This window comes from Bombina bombina, chromosome 4, assembly GCF_027579735.1.
Source record: "Bombina bombina isolate aBomBom1 chromosome 4, aBomBom1.pri, whole genome shotgun sequence".
Classification (NCBI taxonomy): Eukaryota; Metazoa; Chordata; class Amphibia; order Anura; family Bombinatoridae; genus Bombina; species Bombina bombina.
The window spans coordinates 37,375,933-37,396,132 of record NC_069502.1 but is presented as its reverse complement, the minus strand read 5'-3'; the positions used below and the strand labels follow the sequence as shown (position 1 = coordinate 37,396,132).

Genomic DNA, 20,200 nt, shown 5'->3' with positions numbered 1-20,200 from the left:
AAGTAGTCCTGTCAGCCTCTCAGTGAGAGCCTGGGCGAAAGTTAGAGTCCGGAGATGCAGGGTGAGTCTTTCTGCAAAAACCATCCTGACTCATATTAATAGCTCCATAAGAAATCAGCGTTGACGAGTTTCGCTGCCTGCTTTCTACACTCAAGTCCATGTCAGGAGTGAGGCTACTAACCTGTCACACTTGAAGGTCTGTGTTCCTGTTCCACGGCGTAGATTCTGGTAAGATCGTTTAATTTTTTTATTAATAATGATAACATAGAAAACAGGGTCACAGTGTGGCGCCTTTTTATTTTTACAGAATCAAGGGTTAATATTCCTGGAAAGGGGGATTATTGAACAGGAGGGGTTTATACATTTTATTGTTTATTGTGCCATTGCTGCGTTATGTGCGAGATGCGGCTCTGGCAATGTGTGGGACTTTCAGGTTACGTACGGGAATCTTGCGCGGCCATTTTTGACGCGTTTTCCCTAAGTGCAGGGCGGTCCTGCCAGGCATTCCACGTGACTGGGTGTGTCTATCTATCCTTCTCTGTTGATCTGTAGCGCAGGAGACATAGCGGTTTCTGTAGTCCGGGTCCTAGGAGGTGGTGAGTGCCCCGGCCACTGGTAGTATAAAGGTGCCTTTTTGTATATTAAATTAGCCTTCCCATATGCGCAAGCGATGGAGGACTCTGATGCGTTAGATGCTTCTCCCTCCATAACAAAGTCTCATTCCTGTGTTTATTGTGAAGCGGTTCTGGTAGATCAGCCTGCTTAACTATGTTCCACATGCCTCGATAAAGTTACAACATCTAAATGTAAACTGATGTCTAGTACTATTGAGCCGTCCACCTCTAAGGATTCTTCGTCCCTGGAGGTGTGTTCCCTGCATTCATCTCCGATTGCACATGCAGCACCCCGGGGTCCAACCGTTTCTCCTTCGGGTGAGATTTATTGGCCGTCAGACTTTGTGGACCAACTGGAATCGGCGGTTTCGAAAGAAATCCACGCCTTACCACATCTTGCCCAAGCTTAGGGTTTATCATAGCGGCCCGGCCCAGGGTTTGTCCTCGCCGATGGAAGTTCCAGAGGCTCTATACGATGACGAGGCCCACTCCAACTCTTCGAAGGATGCTCCTTCTGGGTCGGAGTCCGTGTCATCTAAACCTCCGGCGGCGGAGGAGCCTGGTTATAGGTGTAGGAGGAACCTGCGATTCCTATGCTTGACAAGGTATACGAGGACAGGGTAGTCTTTCGCGGTTCCCGTTAAGATGGCTAATATTATTAAGAACGAATCAGAGCAATTAGGTTCTTCGTTTTCCCCTTCTTCTTCCTTTAAGAAACTGTTTCCCGTTCCAGACTCTCAGCTTGAGCTGTGGGGGACCATCCCTAAGATGGATGGGGCTATCTCTACGCTCGCGAAGCGGACGACTATTCCCCCCAAGGATAGTTTGTCGTTTAAGGAGCCCATGGATAAAAAGTCGAAAACATGTTGCGAAAGATGTTTCAGCACATGGGGTTTGTTTTTCAGCCAGCAGCGGCCGTTGCGGTGGTTGCTGGAGCTGCGACATATTGGTGTGAATCCCTGTGTGACATGGTCGAGGGGGAAACTTCCATCAACGAGATACAGGAGAAGATTAAGGTGCTGAAGGTCGCCAATTCTTTCATTTGTGATGCCAATATGCAAATTATTCGCCTGAATGCTAAGGTGTCAGGTTTTTCTGTTTTAGCGTGCAGGGCTCTGTAGCTAAAATCTTGGTATGCGGACATGACCTCTATATTGAGGCAGTTGTCCCTACCTTTTCAAGGAAAAATCCTGTTCGGTCCAGGATTGGATTTGATCATATCCACGGTTACGGCAGGCAAGGGAGCTTTCCTACCGCAGGATAAGAAGGCTAAGCCTAAGGGTTCTAATTTTCGTCCCTTTCGTGTGGACAAGGCCCAGCACCAGCAACCCTCCGCGAAAGCGGACCAGTCCAAGGGATCTTGGAAGCCGGCTCAATCTTGGAACAAGTCTAAGCAGAGCAAGAAGCCTGCCGAGACCAAATTGGCATGAAGGGGCGACCCCCGACCGGTCTCCGGATCACGTAGGGGGCAGATTATCTCAATTCTCAGACGCATGGTTGCAGGACGTTCAGGAAACCCTTGGTTCTAGAAGTTGTCTCCCAGGGTTACAGGACAGGGTTCAGATCCCGAGGGCAGATTCCTCCTGTCAAACCTGTCTTCAAGACCAGAGAAGAGAGAGGCCTTTCTAGAGTGTGTGAGAGATCTCGCCTCTCTCTGGGTTATCGTACCAGTACCCTTGCAGAAAGGGGTCATGGGTACTATTCCAACCTTTTTGTGGTTCCAAAGAAGGAGGGCACGTTCCGCCCGATTCTGGACCTAAAGTGTTTAAACAAGTTTCTGAGTGTTCCATCGTTCAAAATGGAAACAATCAAATCTTTTCTGCCCCTAGTTCAAAAGGGACAGTTCATGACAACTGTAGACTTGAAGGATGCTTACCTTCATGTGCCAATTCACAGGGACCAATTCAGGTTCCTAAGATTTGAGTTTCTGGACCAACACTTCCAGTTTGTGGCCCTTCCTTTCGGTCTGGAGACGGCCCCGAGGGTCTTCATGAAGGTTCTGGGGGCGCTGCTTGCAGTGGGCAGATCCAGGGGCATTGCGGTGGCGCCTTACCTGGACTACATCCTAATTGAGGCACCGTCGCTCAGCCTTGCAGAGGATCATTCGAGGGCTCTTCTGCTCCAATCTCACGGTCGGAAGATCAACTCTGGAAAGAGTTTCCTGGTTCCCAGTAACAGGGTGGAGTTCCTGGGCACGATAATAGACTCTATGTCCATGAAGATATTTCTCACAGACCAGTGGCGCAGGAAGCTTGCTTCCACCTGTCTTGCCCTTCAGTCCTCCACAAGCCCGTTGGTGGCTCAATGTATGGAGGTGATAGGTTCATGGTGTCAAGCATAGATGTCATCCCATTCGCCAGGTTCCATCTCAGACCTCTTCAATTGTGCATCTTGATACAGTGGAACGGCAATCATTCAGATCTGATATACATGGATGCTCAGACTCGGAGCTCCCTCTCTTGGTGGATCCGTCCGGAGCAACTGTCCATGGGGACATCCTTCTTGAGACCGTCCTGGGAGATTGTGACCACGGACGCCAGTCTGACAGGATGGGGAGCTGTTTGGGGTGCCAGGATGGCACAAGGAAAGTGGTCCAGGGAGGAGTCTCTCCTTCTGATCAACATCCTAGAACTACGAGCAATTTACAATGCTCTGAAGGCATGGCCTTCTCTGGAGTCGGTCAGTTTTATCAGATTCCAGGCCGACAACATTACCTCGGTGGCTTACATCAACCATCAGGGGGGTATGAGGAGCTTCCTTGCGATGAGGGATATGTCTCAGATTCTGGAGTGGGCGGAGTCCCATGACTGCTCGCTCTCAGCGATTCACATTCCAGGTGTAGACAACTGGGAAGCGGACTTTCTCAGCAGACAATCCTTCCATCTGGGGGAATGGTCTCTTCACCCCGAGGTGTTTGTGGAAATTTGTCACAGTTGGGGAATGCCGGAGATAGATCTCATGGTGTCCAGACTCAATTGCTAGCTACCTCGATCCGGGTTGAGGTCCAGGGATCCCCAGGCAGAGCTGATAGATGCCTTTTTCCACCATTACCACTTCTACCTTGAGTAGTGGCACGCATCAAAAAGGAGCGGGCCCCGGCCATTCTGATTGCTCCTTCATGGCCGCGGAGAATGTGGTTTGCAGATCTGGTGGGGATGGCATCCTCTCCGCCGTGGAGGTTACCCTGTCGCAATGTCGCAGGGATCTGCTGTCACAGGGCCCCTTTCAACATCGAAATCTAGATTATCTGAGGCTGAATGCGTGGAGATTGAACGCCTGGTCTTAGCCAAGAGAGGCTTTTCTGACAGTGTGATTGATACTCTTATTCAGGCAAGGAAGCCAGTCACTCGTCGCAACTACCATAAGGTGTGGTGGATTTACTTGTCCTGGTGTGAGAAGCATGGATATCCTTGGCATAAGGTGAAGGTATCCAGGATTCTGTCCTTTCTCGAAGATGGTTTGGAGAAGGGTCTTGCCGCTAGTTCCTTAAAGGGACAGATTTCGGCATTATCAGTTTTGTTGCATAGGAGACTCGCTGAGCTCCCTGACATCCAATCTTTTGTTCAGGCTCTGTCTAGAATCAGGCCTGTCTTTAGACAGTCTGCTCCACCTTGGAGCTTAATAGTCCTTAAGGTTTTGCAGAGGGTTTCGTTTGAACCTATGCATTCCATTCACATTAAGATTCTGTCCTGGAAGGTTCTCTTCCTGTTGACTATTACATCGGCACGCAGAGTATCTGAACTAGCTGCCTTGCAATGTGATCCTCCTTATCTGGTGTTTCATGCGGATAAGTCTGTACTTTGCACTGGGTTGGGGTTTCTCCCTAAGGTGGTGTCTAACCGTAACATCAGTCAGGAAATAGTTGTTCCTTCTTTGTGACCTAACCCTTCTTCTTCAACGGAGAGGTTACTTCATAACCTGGATGTGGTTCGTGCCTTGAAGTTCTATTTTCAGACTACAAAGGATTTCAGACAGTCTACATCTCTTTTTGTGGTGTATTCTGGGAAGCGCAAGGGGCAAAGGGCCTCTGCTACTTCTTTGTCTTTTTGGTTGAGGAGCTTGATTTGCTTGGCTTATGAGACAGCGGGACATAGGCTTCCTCAGAGGATCATGGCTCATTCAACTAGAGCTGTGGCTTTGTCTTGGGCCTTCAAGAATGAGGCCTCTATGGAGCAAATTTGTAAGGCGGCTACCTGGTCCTCCTTACACACTTTTACAAAGTTTTACAAATTTGACGTCTGTTTTTGGGAAAAAGGTTTTGCAGGCTGTGGTGCCCTTAGATTAGGGTCTGCTTTTTTACCCTCCCGGTTTCATTCAGTGTCCTCTAATGCTTGGGTATATGTTCCCAATAGTAATGAATGAAGCAGTGGACTCTCCTCCCCTTTAGATGGAAAACATAAATTATGCTTACCTGATAATTTAATTTCCATCGAGGGGAGGAGAGTCCACGGCTCCCGCCCGTATCTCCGTGGGGCGGACCATAATTTAATCATCTTCTGGCACCTTTTATACCCTGATATTTCTCCTACTGTTCCTGGTTCCCTCGGCAGAATCACTGGGGGATGAGGGAAGTGGGAAAGGTATTTAAGCCTTTGGCTGGGGTGTCTTTACCTCCTCCTGGTGACCAGGTTCTTAATTCCCAATAGTAATGAATGAAGCCATGGACTTTCCTCCCCTTGATAGAAATGAAATTATCAGGTAAGCATAATTTATGTTTTTTATTTTCACTAGCAATTTATCATATGTCAGGTACATTAGAGTCAAATGTAAACAATAGGGATTGAAAAAGAGTTGCTAACCCCCCCAGATGCCTAGTAAAATGTCCTTAAAGCCCTGAAATGGTGGCTAGGAAAAGGATAAGAAACATAGCCACCACTCTCTCCTTCCCATCATAGCCGGTGCAAAAACCCTAGACATCAGTATTAACCAATCAGTATACCGTTACAAGGCACTGTCCCAAACAAATCCATCCTCTTTAGTGCTAAGAGAAAACCTGATAATATAAAACTGTAGGATCAAAGACACCATCACAGTTGCAGAAGATAATGTAAGCAGACCAGAAGTTCCAGGATGAAGTAATAAGCACAAAGATGGGCAAAGAGGCCCTCGGATGATAGGGAATGTCCACTAAAATGCAGTTGAGAAAATAATTATTCATTGAATTGAGCTCTGGAGAATTAGAGAGTGAAATATGAAAGATTTAATAATGAGGTGGATTCTGAGAAAGAAACATAGAACATTAATCTTTGTAAGAAAATAGAAGAAATAACTAGGGGGGCGAAATATAACCATGATTGATTTTTTTGTCACAAACATAGAGTAATATCATGTTTATTACAAGACTATAGACTTGCTAGTTTAAAAAATAAAAAAACTAACTAAGCTTTGATGACCAGTCTGCTCGAAGAAGAAAAAGATGAAGCACCTCGTTGAATAGAGAAAGCACCACAAGTAAAGTCAATGCCTGCCTCACAGCTGATAACATATTCTTGGTGCCTGGAAAAGAGGACTGTTTCAATAATGAGAAAGCTCAATTTTCTTGGAAAGAAAGGAAGGTATCTCCTAAAATAAAATTCTAGTAAGGAGGCCTGCAAAGAATCATTTTGTTAAAATGTGCATCTGATTTATTGAGAAATTAGGGAAACTTCAGGAGTAAGGCTGGAGACTTTTCACACAATGAGGTGTGCCAGAAATGGTCAGTTTAAAGAGGGGATATCAAAGTGAAAATGATGAGTTTCTGACAAATCTGGGAGAGGGTTCATCAAACAAATTGTGAACCATATAAACCCTTGAGGAGTCGTGTGAAGGAGTGCATCTACTACTGCAGCCTTTAGATCTCCACACTAGCTAAAAAATCAATTAGAAATCAAATTAAAATATCTGGATTCAGTTATCAGTTTGTATTGTATTGTTCCCTTATGATTGTAATGTACCTTTGTATAGCGCTGTGTAAAATGTTGGTGCTTTATAAATAAATAATAATAATATTCACTGGGCGTTAAGATTATTAGTCCATTACAGCATTGGGTAAATCTTGGAGGCATTCCACTTGGAGAGAGATTTTCTGGATTAAATTGTGTGTAATATTAAATACAAGTTTCAGTTCTGTGCTATCTAGTTTGTTTTTATAACAAAATGTGGAAGCATTGCCCAGCGATTACCTTTCCAACGGTGGGTCTTGGGGGTCTGTAGCTGCTTAGATGCCTGAGATACAGGCTTCTAAGCAGCATGCCCCCTGCTCCTATACTTAACATTGTTAAGTATAAATAAAGTTGCACGGTGACGTCATCACGTCATTGCGCGTGATGTCACTGTGCATAACATGAAGCCCCAGCGATGCCTGTCACAATGTAGGCCTGATCTCCAGGGTAGTAGCGGGTGGGAGTCCGGGTGGGAGCCCCCAGATCTCCCTCAAGGTGGGAGAGTGCTAGCGGCGCCTCTGAGCTGTCGTTAGCACCAGAGTGGGAAACTTTGCGTGGCTCAGAGCCGTCGTTAGCACTCAAAGGGTTAAGCAACTTTCTAATGTACTCCTATTATCAATTTTTCTTTGTTCTCTTGCTATCTTTATTTGAAAAATAAGGCATCTAAGCTAAGGAGCCAGCTAATTTTTGGTTCAGACCATGGACAGCACTTGTTTATTAATGCTGTCCAATCAGCAAGGACAACCCAGGTTGTTCACCAAAAATGGGCCGGCATCTAAACTTACATTCTTGCTTTTCAAATAAACATACCAAGAGAATGAAGAAAATTTGATAATAGGAATAAATTAGAAAGTTGCTCAAAATTGCATGCTCTATCTGAATCACACAAGAAAAAAATTGGGTTCAGTGTCCCTTTAACAGTGACAAGGAGAAGGCTGAGGTATAAACCAGTTCTTTTATTCAGTATACACAAGAGAGGAACCAGTGGGAGATACACTGAAACAAACAAGAACATACAAGCCCATATCAATAACTATTATCTCTAGATGATATCAGGAAAAATGAATAATATTAAGATAAATAAGTCCAGATGGAATACATCCAAAGGTTTTAAGGTAATTTTCTCTTAAGTTTTCAGGTCTCATTATCCTTAGGCATAGTACCCCATGACTGGTGTAAAGCTGATGTGGTGCCACTTTTTAAAAAGGGAAGCTGGGCTGATCCATGGAGCTATAGACCAGTTAGTCTGACAATCGTATTGGGGAAGATACTTGAAGGGATTATAAGAGATTATATTAGTGTAAACAAGATTATGAGGCCTATGTATCAAAGGTATTGCGGACCTGATCCGTCAGTGCGGATCAGGTCCGCAAGACCTCGTTGAATGCGGAGAGCAATACACTCTCCGTATTCAGCATTGCACCAGCAGCTCACAAGAGCTGCTGGTGCAACGCCGTCCCCTGCAGACTCGCGGCCAATCGCAGGGAGGTGTCAATCAACCCGAAAAAATTACTGTTTTTCCCCACCTGTAAGTCATAATCTTCTCTGCCTGTGACTTTGGTTTGTTTCTTTGTGTTCTAAAATGCAAATATTAGTCTATATTTATTTAAAACAACAACTATTACTTTTCTGGTAACAGTACTGTACTATGTACACAAAAGTATTAAATATGATATAAAACTACCTTTATTCAATAGAAAAACAGCAGCACTGGGGATTTTGCTTTGCTCTTGGGGTTGCGGGCCCCTACAGCTTGCACGTGAGTAAACTGGAAGGTGCTGGACAGTGTTTGACTTTTACTATAAAACTACCTTTAGGCTGCATATATAAGCTATATAATGACATGTAAATATTGCTTAAATGACTTAAAATATTGTTGTTTACACTTGATCCTATCCCCTCTCCAAACTGTCACAATTTACAGATGCAAACATTCCAAAATCCAATCCTTTTCCTTTTTAATAATAATAATAATATTCACTGGGTGTTAAGATTATTAGTCCATTACAGCATTGGGTAAATCTTGGAGGCATTCCACTTGGAGAGAGATTTTCTGGATTAAATTGCGTGTAATATTAAATACAAGTTTCATGTATGGATAAAGGGTTTTCTACCTGTACTTGGATTTTGGAAAGGCGTTTGATACAGTGCCACATGAGAGATTATTGTACAAAGTCAAGGGACTGGGAATAGCTAAAAATGTTAACTCATGGATAAATAACTGGAAAAAAGACAGAGCGCAATGAGTAAATGGGTCATACTCAGATTAGACAAAGGTAATCACAACTCCCCCATGAGTAAGTACTGGGCCCTACTCTTTTTAATAGTTTTTATTAATGACTTGGAGCAAGCAGCAACATCTCTATTTCTCTAGTAAGGTGTATCCAGTCCACGGATCATCCATTACTTATGGGATATTCTCACTCCCAACAGGAAGTTGCAAGAGGACCCACAGCAAAGCTGTTATATAGCTCCTCCCCTCACTACCATATCCAGTCATTCTCTTGCAACTCTCAACGCGCATGGATGTAGTAAGAGGAGAGTGGTGAAAAATAGTTAGTTTATTAACTTCAATCAAAAGTTTGTTATTTTAAATAGTACCGGAGTTGTGCTATTTTTTCTCAGGCAGAGATAGAAGAAGAATTTGCCTGAGTTTTCTATGATCTTAGCAGGTTGTAACTAAGATCCATTGCTGTTCTCACACATGTCTGAGGAGTGAGGTAACTTCAGAGGGAGAATGGCGGGCAGTTTATTCTGCTATCAGGTATGTGCAGTTATGATTTTTTCTAGGATTGGAAATGCTAGAAAATGCTGCTGATTCCTGATAAATGTAAGTTAAGCCTGAATACAGTGATTTAATAATGACTGGTATCATGCTTACTCTCAGGGGTAATACCCTTATAGATATGCTATATAAAACGTTTGCTGGCATGTTTAATCGTTTTTTATATATGCTTGGTGATAAAACTTATTGGGGCCTAATTTTTTCCACATGGCTGGCTGTATTTTTGCCTAGAAACAGTTTCCTGAGGCTTTCCACTGTTGTAATATGAGTGGGAGGGGCCTATTTTAGCGCTTTTTTTGCGCAGTTAAAATTACAGACTGAGACATCCAGTTTTCCTCAGGAGTCCCCTGAATGCTACAGGACATCTCTAAAGAGCCTAAAATCGTTTATTGGGGGAGGTAGGAGCCACAGTAAAGCTGTGGCACTTTGCTGGGACTGTTAAAAAACGTCTGTCATTTTTTTGATCCGTTTTTTGAACTAAGGGGTTAATCATCCATTTGCAAGTGGGTGCAATGCTCTGTTAGCCTATTACATACACTGTAAAAATTTCGTTTGTGTAACTGCCTTTTTTCACTGTTTTTCAAATTTTGACAAAATTTGTTTCCCTTAAAGGCACAGTACCGTTTTTTTGTATTGCTTGTTAACTTGAATTAAAGTGTTTTCCAAGCTTGCTAGTCTCATTGCTAGTCTGTATAAACATGTCTGACATAGAGGAAACTCCTTGTTCATTATGTTTAAAGGCCATGGTGGAACCCCCTCTTAGAATGTGTACCAAATGTACTGATTTCACTTTAAGCAATAAAGATCATATTATGTCTTTAAAAAATGTATCACCAGAGGAATCTAGCGAGGGGGAAGTTATGCCGACTAACTCTCCCCACGTGTCAGATTCTTTGACTCCCGCTCAAGGGACTCATGCTGAAATGGCGCCAAGTACATCAAGTTGTGCTTTTTCAGATCCAATGGATAAAAAATTAGAAGGTTACCTTAAGAAAATATTTTGTCAACAAGGTTTTATCCTACAGCCCCTTGCATGCATTGCCCCTGTCACTGCTGCTGCGGCGTTCTGGTTTGAGTCTCTGGAAGAGGCCTTACAGGTAGCGACTCCATTGGATGACATACTTGGCAAACTTAGGGCACTTAAGCTAGCCAATTCTTTTGTCTCTGATGCCATTGTTCATTTGACTAAACTAACGGCTAAGAATTCTGGTTTTGCTATACAGGCGCGCAGAGCGCTATGGCTTACGTGACTTCAAAATCTAAGCTGCTTAACATTCCCTTCAAGGGGCAGACCTTATTCGGGCCTGGTTTGAAGGAGATTATTGCTGATATCACTGGAGGTAAAGGTCATGCCCTTCCTCAGGACAGGTCCAAATCCAGGGCCAAACAGTCTAATTTTCGTGCCTTTCGAAACTTCAAGGCAAGTGCGGCATCAACCTCCTCTAATGCAAGACAAGAGGGAACTGTTGCTCAGTCCAAAGCGGTCTGGAGGCCAAACCAGACCTGGAACAAAGGTAAGCAGGCTAAAAAACCTGCTGCTGCCTCTAAGACAGCATGAAGGAACGGCCCCCTATCCGGTAACGGATCTAGTGGGGGGCAGACTTTCACTCTTTGCCCAGGTGTGGGCAAGAGATGTTCAGGATCCCTGGGCGTTGGAAATTATATCCCAGGGGTATCTTCTGGACTTCAAAGCTTCTCCCCCCATAGGGAGATTTCACCTTTCACAATTATCTGCAAACCAGATAAAGAGAGAGGCACTCTTACGCTGTGTAAAAGACCTCCTAGTTATGGGAATGATCCATCCAGTTCCAAAAGAGGAACAAGGACAGGGTTTTTACTCAAATCTGTTTGTGGTTCCCAAGAAAGAGGGAACATTCAGACCAATTTTGGATCTAAAGATCTTAAACAAATTCCTCAGAGTTCCATCATTCAAGATGGAAACTATTCGTACCATCCTACCTATGATCCAGGAGGGTCAATATATGACTACAGTGGATCTAAAGGATGCTTACCTTCACATTCCGATACACAAAGATCATCATCGGTTTCTCAGGTTTGCCTTTCTAGACAGGCATTACCAGTTTGTAGTTCTTCCCTTTGGATTAGCTACAGCCCCAAGAATCTTCACGAAAGGTTCTAGGGTCCCTTCTGGCGGTCCTAAGGCCGCGGGGCATAGCAGTAGCCCCTTATTTAGACGACATCCTGATACAGGCGTCAAACTTCCAAATTGCCAGGTCTCATACAGACATAGTACTGGCATTTCTGAGGTCGCATGGGTGGAAAGTGAACGAGGAAAAGAGTTCTCTATCCCCACTCACAAGAGTTTCCTTTCTAGGGACTCTGATAGATTCTGTAGAAATGAAAATTTACCTGACGGAGTCCAGGTTATCAAAGCTTCTAAATTCCTGCCGGGTTCTTCATTCCATTCCGCGTCCTTCGGTGGCTCAGTGTATGGAAGTAATCGGCTTAATGGTAGCGGCAATGGACATAGTGCCGTTTGCACGCTTACATCTCAGACCGCTGCAACTATGCATGCTCAGTCAGTGGAACGGGGATTACACAGATTTGTCTCCTCAACTGAATCTGGACCAAGTGACCAGGGATTCTCTTCTCTGGTGGCTATCTCGGGTCCATCTGTCCAAAGGTATGACCTTTTCGCAGGCCAGATTGGACAATTGTAACAACAGATGCCAGCCTTCTAGGTTGGGGTGCAGTCTGGAACTCCCTGAAGGCTCAGGGATCGTGGACTCAGGAGGAGTCTCTCCTTCCAATAAATATTCTGGAGATAAGAGCGATATTCAATGCTCTTCAGGCTTGGCCTCAGTTGGCAACTCTGAGGTACATCAGATTTCAGTCGGACAACATCACGACTGTGGCTTACATCAACCATCAAGGGGGAACAAGAAGTTCCCAAGCGATGTTAGAAGTCTCAAAGATAATTCAGTGGGCAGAGATACACTCTTGCCATCTATCAGCTATTCATATCCCAGGTGTAGAGAACTGGGAGGCGGAAGTCGACAGACTTTTCATCCGGGGGAGTGGGAGCTCCATCCGGAGGTGTTTGCACAAGTGATTCATCGCTGGGGCAAACCAGAACTGGATCTCATGGCGTCTCGACAGAACGCCAAGCTTCCTTGTTACGGATCCAGGTCCAGGCACCCCAGGGCGACGCTGATAGACGCTCTAGCAGCGCCCTGGTCTTTCAACCTGGCTTATGTGTTTCCACCGTTTCCTCTGCTCCCTCGCCTGATTGCCAAGATCAAGCAGGAGAGAGCATCAGTGATTCTAATAGCCCTGGTATGCAGATCTAGTGGGCATGTCATCATTGCCACCATGGACTCTGCCTCTGAGACAGGACCTTCTACTTCAGGGTCCTTTCCTCCATCCAAATCTAATTTCTCTGAGACTGACTGCATGGAGATTGAACGCTTGATTTTATCAAAGCGTGGCTTCTCCGAGTCAGTCATTGATACCTTAATACAGGCACGAAAGCCTGTCACTAGGAAGATTTACCATAAGATATGGCTTAAATATCTTTATTGGTGCGAATCCAAGGGTTACTCATGGAGTAAGGTCAGGATTCCCAGGATATTATCTTTTCTCCAAGAAGGCTTGGAAAAGGGTTTGTCAGCTAGTTCCTTAAAGGGACAGATTTCTGCTCTGTCTATTTTTTTGCACAAGCGTCTGGCAGATGTTCCAGACGTTCAGGCATTTTGTCAGGCTTTAGTCAGAATCAAGCCTGTGTTCAAACCTGTTGCTCCACCATGGAGCTTCAATTTGGTTCTTAAGGTTCTTCAAGGAGTTCCGTTTGAACCTCTTCATTCCATAGATATAAAGCTTTTATCTTGGAAAGTCCTTTTTCTGGTAGCTATCTCCTCGGCTCGTAGAGTGTCTGAGCTATCTGCCTTACAATGTGATTCTCCTTATCTGATCTTTCATTCTGATAAGGTAGTTCTACGTACCAAGCCTGGGTTTTTACCTAAGGTGGTATCTAACAAGAATATCAATCAAGAGATTGTTGTTCCATCCTTGTGTCCCAATCCTTCTTCAAAGAAGGAACGTCTATTACACAATCTGGACGTGGTTCGTGCTTTAAAGTTTTACTTACAAGCTACTAAAGATTTTCGACAAACATCTGCTTTGTTCGGCAACCTTTCTTTCTTTTTGGCTAAGAAGCATAATACGCTTAGCCTATGAGACTGCTGGACAGCAGCCCCCTGAAAGGATTACAGCTCATTCTACTAGAGCTGTGGCTTCCACTTGGGCCTTTAAAAATGAGGCTTCTGTTGAACAGATTTGCAAGGCGGCGACTTGGTCTTCGCTTCATACTTTTTCAAAATTCTACAAATTTGATACTTTTGCTTCTTCGGAGGCTATTTTTGGGAGAAAGGTTTTACAGGCAGTGGTACCTTCCGTTTAAGTACCTGCCTTGTCCCTCCCTTCATCCGTGTACTTTAGCTTTGGTATTGGTATCCCATAAGTAATGGATGATCCGTGGACTGGATACACCTTACTAGAGAAAACACAATTTATGCTTACCTGATAAATTTATTTCTCTAGTGGTGTATCCAGTCCACGGCCCACCCTGTCATTTTAAGGCAGGTTATTTTTAAATTTAAACTACAGTCACCACTGCACCCTATGGTTTCTCCTTTCTCTGCTTGTTTTCGGTCGAATGACTGGATATGGTAGTGAGGGGAGGAGCTATATAACAGCTTTGCTGTGGGTCCTCTTGCAACTTCCTGTTGGGAGTGAGAATATCCCATAAGTAATGGATGATCCGTGGACTGGATACACCACAAGAGAAATAAATTTATCAGGTAAGCATAAATTGTGTTTTTTGCAGATGATACAAAGTTGTGTACATTTATTAGGTCAGCGCAGGATGAAATTGCTTTGCAAGGGGAATTACAAACATTGGAAGAATGGGCTGCTAAATGGAAAATTAGATTTAATACTGGAAAATGCAAGGTTCTACATTTTGGTATCCTTTGTTGAAGGAGCACAAATGCACTGAGCTGCTGGTGCAATGCTGAATACGGAGAGCGTATTTCTCTTGTTAAGTGTATCCAGTCCACGGATCATCCATTACTTATGGGATATTAACTCCTCCCCAACAGGAAGTGCAAGAGGATTCACCCAGCAGAGCTGCTATATAGCTCCTCCCCTAACTGCCATTACCAGTCATTCTCTTGCACCCAACGAATAGATAGGATGTGTGAGAGGACTGTGGTGATTATACTTAGTTTCATACCTTCAATCAAAAGTTTGTTATTTTATAATAGCACCGGAGTGTGTTATTCCTTCTCTGGTAGAATTTGAAGAAGAATCTACCTGAGTTTTTCTATGATTTTAGCCGGAGTAGTTAAGATCATATTGCTGTTTCTCGGCCATCTGAGGAGAGGTAAACTTCAGATCAGGGGACAGCGGGCAGATTAATCTGCAAAGAGGTATGTAGCAGCTTATTATTTTCTGACAATGGAATTGATGAGAAAATTCTGCCATACTGATATAATGTAAACTCAGCCTTAAATGCAGTAGCAGCAACTGGTATCAGGCTGTCATGTATGTATATTTTACACTTCAGTATTCTGGGGAATGGCACTTCACTGGAATTATACTGTATGCATAAAACTTTAGCCTAATTTGCAGGGACTAGCAACAGGCTTTTTAATAACACTCAATTTATTAATGTTAAACGTTTTTTGCTGCCATGTAAAATCGTTTAATTTTCTGAGGTACTGGGTGAAAAAATGTTTTGGGCACTATTTTTTTCCACTTGGCAGTCGTTTTATTTAATTTATGACAGTTTACTGATCTCTCTCACTGTTATGTGTGAGGGGGAGGGGCCTTTTTTGGCGCTTTTGCTACGCATCAAAAAATTCAGTCAGAAGTTTATTGTCTTCCCTGCATGATCCGGTTCATCTCTACAGAACTCAGGGGTCTTCAAAACTTGTTTTGAGGGAGGTAATCACTCACAGCAGAGCTGTGAGATTGTAGTTGACTGTGATAAAAAAAACGTTTATTTCTGTATTTTTTTTTTTTTTTTCTGCTATCAGGGTTAGTTATCCTTTGCTAATGGGAGCAATCCTTTGCTAAAATTGTGTTTTTTACAAAGATTTGATGCTATAACTTTTCAGTTTATTAATTTTCAACTGTCATAACTTTTTCTGTGCTTCTTATAGGCACAGTACGTTTTCATATTATAGTAAATTACTTGAAAAGTATTTCCAAGTTGCTAGTTTATTTGCTAGTGTGTTAAACATGTCTGATTCAGAGGAAGATATCTGTGCTATATGTGCTAAAGCCAAAGTGGAGCCCAATAGAAATTTATGTACTAACTGTATTGATGCTACTTTAAATAAAAGTCAATCTGTACAAATTGAACATATTTCACCAAACAACGAGGGGAGAGTTATGCCGACTAACTCGCCTCACGTGTCAGTACCTGCATCTCCCGCTCGGGAGGTGCGTGATATTGTAGCGCCGAGTACATCTGGGCGGCCATTACAAATCACATTACAGGATATGGCTACTGTTATGACTGAAGTTTTGGCTAAATTACCAGAACTAAGAGGTAAGCGTGATCACTCTGGGGTGAGAACAGAGTGCGCTGATAATATTAGGGCCATGTCAGACACTGCGTCACAATTTGCAGAACATGAGGACGGAGAGCTTCATTCTGCGGGTGACGGTTCTGATCCAAACAAACTGGATTCAGATATTTCAAATTTTAAATTTAAGCTGGAAAACCTCCGTGTATTACTAGGGGAGGTGTTAGCGGCTCTGAATGATTGTAACACAGTTGCAATACCAGAGAAAATGTGTAGGTTGGATAAATATTTTGCGGTACCGGCGAGTACTGACGTTTTTCCTATACCTAAGAGACTTACTGAAATTGTTACTAAGGAGTGGGATAGACCCGGTGTGCCGTTCTCACCCCCTCCGATATTTAGAAAGATGTTTCCAATAGACGCCACCACACGGGACTTATGGCAAACGGTCCCTAAGGTGGAGGGAGCAGTTTCTACTTTAGCTAAGCGTACCACTATCCCGGTGGAGGATAGCTGTGCCTTTTTAGATCCAATGGATAAAAAGTTAGAGGGTTACCTTAAGAAAATGTTTGTTCAACAAGGTTTTATATTGCAACCTCTTGCATGCATTGCGCCTGTCACGGCTGCAGCAGCATTTTGGTTTGAGTCTCTGGAAGAGACACTTGAATCAGCTCCATTAGATGAGATTACACACAAGCTTAAAGCCCTTAAGTTAGCTAACTCATTTATTTCAGATGCCGTAGTACATTTAACTAAACTTACGGCTAAGAATTCCGGATTCGCCATTCAGGCACGCAGAGCACTGTGGCTAAAATCCTGGTCAGCTGACGTTACTTCTAAATCTAAATTGCTTAATATACCTTTCAAAGGGCAGACCTTATTCGGGCCCGGGTTGAAAGAAATTATCGCTGACATTACAGGAGGTAAAGGCCATGCCCTGCCTCAAGACAGAGCCAAACCTAAGGCTAGACAGTCTAATTTTCGTTCCTTTCGTAATTTCAAAGCAGGAGCAGCATCAACTTCCTCTGCACCAAAACAGGAAGGAGCTGTTGCTCGCTACAGACAAGGCTGGAGACCTAACCAGTCCTGGAACAAGGGCAAGCAGGCCAGGAAACCTGCTGCTGCCCCTAAGACAGCATGAATCGAGGGCCCCCGATCCGGGAACGGATCTAGTGGGGGGCAGACTTTCTCTCTTCGCCCAGGCTTGGGCAAGAGATGTCCAGGATCCCTGGGCGTTAGAGATCATATCTCAGGGATACCTTCTAGACTTCAAATTCTCTCCCCCAAGAGGGAGATTTCATCTGTCAAGGTTGTCAACAAACCAAATAAAGAAAGAGGCGTTTCTACGCTGCGTACAAGATCTTTTATTAATGGGAGTGATCCATCCGGTTCCGCGGTCGGAACAAGGACAAGGGTTTTACTCAAATCTGTTTGTGGTTCCCAAAAAAGAGGGAACTTTCAGGCCAATCTTGGATTTAAAGATCCTAAACAAATTCCTAAGAGTTCCATCGTTCAAAATGGAAACTATTCGGACAATTTTACCCATGATCCAAAAGGGTCAGTACATGACCACAGTGGATTTAAAGGATGCTTACCTTCACATACCGATTCACAAAGATCATTACCGGTATCTAAGGTTTGCCTTTCTAGACAGGCATTACCAGTTTGTAGCTCTTCCATTCGGATTGGCTACGGCTCCGAGAATCTTCACAAAGGTTCTGGGTGCTCTTCTGGCGGTACTAAGACCGCGAGGAATTGCGGTAGCTCCGTACCTAGACGACATTCTGATACAAGCTTCAAGCTTTCAAACTGCCAAGTCTCATACAGAGTTAGTACTGGCATTTCTAAGGTCGCATGGATGGAAGGTGAACGAAAAGAAGAGTTCTCTCTTTCCACTCACAAGAGTTCCCTTCTTGGGGACTCTTATAGATTCTGTAGAAATGAAGATTTACCTGACAGAAGACAGGTTAACAAAGCTTCAAAATGCATGCCGTGTCCTTCATTCCATTCAACACCCGTCAGTAGCTCAATGCATGGAGGTGATCGGCTTAATGGTAGCAGCAATGGACATAGTACCCTTTGCACGCCTACATCTCAGACCGCTGCAATTGTGCATGCTAAGTCAGTGGAATGGGGATTACTCAGACTTGTCCCCTACTCTGAATCTGGATCAAGAGACCAGAAATTCTCTTCTATGGTGGCTTTCTCGGCCACATCTGTCCAGGGGGATGCCATTCAGCAGGCCGGACTGGACAATTGTAACAACAGACGCCAGCCTACTAGGTTGGAGCGCTGTCTGGAATTCTCTGAAGGCTCAGGGACAATGGAATCAGGAGGAGAGTCTCCTACCAATAAACATTCTGGAATTGAGAGCAGTTCTCAATGCCCTTCTGGCTTGGCCCCAGTTAACAACTCGGGGGTTCATCAGGTTTCAGTCGGACAACATCACGACTGTAGCTTACATCAACTATCAGGGAGGGACAAGAAGCTCCCTAGCAATGATGGAAGTATCAAAGATAATTCGCTGGGCAGAGTCTCACTCTTGCCACCTGTCAGCAATCCACATCCCGGGAGTGGAGAACTGGGAGGCGGATTTCTTAAGTCGTCAGACTTTTCATCCGGGGGAGTGGGAACTTCATCCGGAGGTCTTTGCCCAAATACTTCGACGTTGGGGCAAACCAGAGATAGATCTCATGGCGTCTCGACAGAACGCCAAGCTTCCTCGTTACGGGTCCAGATCCAGGGATCCGGGAGCGGTTCTGATAGATGCTTTGACAGCACCTTGGACCTTCGGGATGGCTTATGTGTTTCCACCCTTCCCGATGCTTCCTCGATTGATTGCCAGAATCAAACAGGAGAGAGCATCAGTGATTCTAATAGCGCCTGCATGGCCACGCAGGACTTGGTATGCAGATCTAGTGGACATGTCATCATGTCCACCTTGGTCGCTACCTCTGAAACAGGACCTTCTGATCCAGGGTCCCTTCAAACATCAAAATCTAATTTCTCTGAAGCTGACTTTGAACGCTTGATTTTATCAAAACGTGGTTTTTCTGAGTCAGTTATTGATACCTTAATACAGGCTAGGAAGCCTGTTACCAGAAAGATTTACCATAAGATATGGCGCAAATACTTATATTGGTGCGAATCCAAGAGTTACTCATGGAGTAAGGTTAGGATTCCGAGGATATTGTCTTTTCTACAAGAAGGTTTAGAAAAGGGTTTATCCGCTAGTTCCTTAAAGGGACAGATTTCAGCTCTGTCCATTCTTTTACACAAACGTCTGTCAGAAGTTCCGGACGTTCAAGCTTTTTGTCAGGCTTTAGCTAGGATCAAGCCTGTGTTTAAAACTGTTGCTCCACCATGGAGTTTGAACTTAGTTCTTAATGTTTTACAGGGGGTTCCGTTTGAACCCCTTCATTCCATTGATATCAAGTTGTTATCTTGGAAAGATCTGTTTTTAATGGCGATTTCCTCGGCTCGAAGAGTCTCTGAGTTATCTGCCTTACATTGTGATTCTCCTTATCTGATTTTTCATTCAGACAAGGTAGTTCTGCGTACTAAACCTGGGTTCCTACCTAAGGTGGTCACTAACAGGAATATCAATCAAGAGATTGTGGTTCCATCTTTGTGTCCTAATCCTTCTTCGAAAAAGGAACGTCTGCTACACAATCTAGATGTAGTCCGTGCCCTGAAATTTTATCTACAGGCAACTAAGGATTTTCGACAAACGTCTTCCCTGATTTGTCGTTTATTCTGGTCAGAGGAGAGGTCAAAAAGCTTCGGCTACCTCTCTCTCCTTTTGGCTTCGTAGCATAATACGGTTAGCCTATGAGACTGCTGGACAGCAGCCTCCTGAAAGAATTACAGCACATTCTACTAGAGCTGTGGCTTCCACTTGGGCCTTTAAGAATGAGGCTTTCTGTTGAACAGATTTGCAAGGCTGCAACTTGGTCTTCTCTTCATACTTTTTTCCAAATTTTACAAATTTGACACTTTTGCTTCTTCGGAGGCTGTTTTTTTGGAGAAAGGTTCTTCAGGCAGTGGTTCCTTCCGTATAAAGAGCCTGCCTGTCCCTCCCGTCATCCGTGTACTTTAGCTTTGGTATTGGTATCCCATAAGTAATGGATGATCCGTGGACTGGATACACTTAACAAGAGAAAACATAATTTATGCTTACCTGATAAATTTATTTCTCTTGTAGTGTATCCAGTCCACGGCCCGCCCTGTCACTTTAAGGCAGGTAATTTTTCCATTAAACTACAGTCATCCACTGCACCCTATGGTTTTCCTTTCTCTGCATGTTTTCGGTCGAATGACTGTTAA

At 44.0% G+C, this 20,200-nt stretch overlaps 1 protein-coding gene across 2 annotated transcripts in view; it reads left to right on the top strand.

Moving 5' to 3' along the window:
* The window catches only part of MAPRE3 (microtubule associated protein RP/EB family member 3), a 520,309-nt gene that overhangs the window by 217,538 nt on the left and 282,571 nt on the right, over positions 1–20,200 (top strand). The window lies entirely within an intron of this gene.